Source organism: Anopheles aquasalis, chromosome 2 (assembly GCF_943734665.1).
Source record: "Anopheles aquasalis chromosome 2, idAnoAquaMG_Q_19, whole genome shotgun sequence".
Taxonomy (NCBI): Eukaryota; Metazoa; Arthropoda; class Insecta; order Diptera; family Culicidae; genus Anopheles; species Anopheles aquasalis.
The window spans coordinates 73,253,147-73,255,646 of record NC_064877.1 but is presented as its reverse complement, the minus strand read 5'-3'; the positions used below and the strand labels follow the sequence as shown (position 1 = coordinate 73,255,646).

General features: G+C 47.2%; 2 protein-coding genes across 5 annotated transcripts in view; one reads left to right on the top strand and one right to left on the bottom strand.

Annotated features, from left to right (window-relative positions):
• The window catches only part of LOC126571607 (rab3 GTPase-activating protein catalytic subunit), a 107,365-nt gene that overhangs the window by 103,098 nt on the left and 1,767 nt on the right, over positions 1 to 2,500 (bottom strand). The gene's annotated exons all lie outside the window — the stretch shown is intronic.
• LOC126571608 (leucine-rich repeat-containing protein 4C) overlaps positions 1 to 2,500 on the top strand; it is a 95,572-nt gene that overhangs the window by 93,012 nt on the left and 60 nt on the right. For all 4 annotated transcript variants that reach the window (XM_050230275.1, XM_050230274.1, XM_050230273.1 and 1 more), the window contains exon 11: positions 1 to 2,500. This exon is cut by the window's left edge and continues 1,220 nt beyond it; it is cut by the window's right edge and continues 60 nt beyond it. The gene's annotated coding sequence lies outside the window, so the exon portion shown is untranslated.

Below are 2,500 nucleotides of genomic sequence, written 5' to 3'. Positions count from 1 at the left end.
GCCAGGGAGGGCGTTTAGCGTTTAGCATATGATAGGATAGGATGTCGTACTATCTGTTAGTGGCACGAACACGATACACGAGCTAACTATACTGAGCATACACAACAGCATACAGCGAGCATAATCAATCCAAAAAAAAAACGTACCCACGGAAAAAGGGGGAAGCAACAGCAACGCACAGGTGCTGCGCGCACAACGCAAATCGCAGCGAAGAATTCGGAGTAAAGCGGGCTTCCGGGATCCACCGGGCTGAAGGAGCGGACGAAAGGAAACACACGGAAAGGTGGCGCACCGGAGATGTAACGGAACTCTGTAAATAGCCATCTCTAGTCGCCCCTTTCCTCGCCACTGTGCGCTTTTCTTTTTCGATTTTCATTTCATTTCCCCTGCCGCATGGAGACCTTAAGTGGCGGAATCGAAGGCAACGAGGTACGCGACGCATTTAATCGATCAGATCCTTTTGTTTGTGAGATTGAAATAACTCGACGGATGGTGGGATGGTGGTGAAGGTCGCTAGCGATCGAAGTGTGATCTTTGGCAGATCGTTCATCATTACTTCAACCATCGTTGGGATATTTTAATCCATTTTCTCCGACTTATTTACTCTGATAATTAGCCGCTACTACTGTAATCTACCGAAACGTTGACCAAATCAAGGATCATCTGTTACAGACCTTTGGCTCCACATCCCCCAAGGACCACCAGACTATTGATACTATTGGTCCAGAGATTGAATTCAAACGGATCTGCAACCATTAATCAAACAGCGAAAAGCAAAACGAAACCGAACGAAAGTTTAACGATTCCCAACAGTTAACACGGCGTCGCCAATTGGCATTAGCATAGGATTACGGATAGAACTTAGCATTAATGGGACGAAAACGAAAACAAAACCCCAAAACCGGTAACATCAAATCAAAGGTCTAAAAGCTGTAAACGAAACATTTGTGCGCGAGAGAGAAATTCAGAACGCGTAGACTGTTTTTTTTTTTTGCGTGATAGGAATCGAATGATGGCCTAGCGTGTCCAAGAAAACACAAAACTCGCCCACCCCCTGTACATACACAGTTAACGAAGCGAAAGTGTGCATAAAGTGTTAATGCACCCCAATGCAGGCGCGAGTGGACACGATTTAGCGATATTGTTGGTGTTGTTTGTTACATGTTCATGATCAGCAGTGGCAGCAAAGGGTGTGGTGCAACACTGTTGCACTGTCCGTTTTGTATAGTTTGTCTCGATTGTTTCGTTTCAATCCTGATAAGAAGCGTGGCGTACTATACTTGGAATTGGGTTTTTTTAAGAGAAGAGTCAAAGGGAAGCAACTAGGGCAAACGGTTTCATGCAGCAGCCTGGTAGATCCAAATCCAATCCAATGCACACCAAAAATCGCAACGAATTGAACATTGGATTTGAAGCGAGAGAGAGAGCGATCCACGGATGATCCCGGAGGAGTGCTAGCAACAGCGGACATATGATAGAACGAAGGAATAGGTGCAACGGTATGGATATGGATCTATTTTTGTAAGTAAAAACCACGAGAAAACCACTGGAAAAATACTCATTAACCATTTTGGGGACGCGCCACCCTGCGACGGCTGGTGCACCACCAGGCACCAGGTACGGGAGGGCGCCCCAAACATGGCGATAGCATTAATGTCCGCGATGTGCGTGCGCTCATGGCGCACTATACCAATAAGCTTGTCGACAGCACACATAGCAGCCTTACCTTCCGGTCGACTGACTGTTCCGGTCGGCCAATTTGCAATTAGTTAGAGCCCTTTGAAAACCATGTGTACGTGTGCATGTGTGTGTATGTTTGTGTGCGCGTCAATTGAGGAACTAGAAGCACCTTACAGTATGGTAACAGTAGCAGTAGTAGCGATAGTAGCAGCAGATATTACTAGTAGCTCGTAGTTGAGGCTAGGTTTGAGTCGGTTTTTTCCATTTTCACCGCACCGGGCGCCGAGTTGTGGCCACACGCTTGGACGCGCGGTCGTGGGCAAGAAACACAGTTGAAAAGTTAACAGAAAACGAGGGTGGTCGAGGAGAGATGGAGAGAGGATGAGAGTGAGTGGCGGCGGCGGTGGTGGGTGGTAGCGATTAAGGACGTGTAGTTCGTAAGGGGTCAATCCGCATCAACACACTCTAATCGATTTTCTCTCGCGCCGCCTCACACGAGAGATCTTTATTATCTGTAATCTGTAGTCCCTCCCCAATCCCCCCTCCACTCTCCTTTATGGGCAGAGTAAGTGCAATGTCTCCGGGTCTCTGGAGTAGTAACGTAAGGTAAAAGCATAAAACATAACGGGCAAACAACGGGGAACAGTCCTGCGCATCGAGCAGCGGAGGATTAATCTTAGATAACTATTTATGTACGCTGATAAGAGGAGCACACAGCCTCCAACCACACCCATCCCCCTCCCTTTTTCCTTCCCACGTATTAACGAATTGTTGCAAGCAAGCAAGCAAGCAAGCGAAACGCTGATTAACACGCATTAAA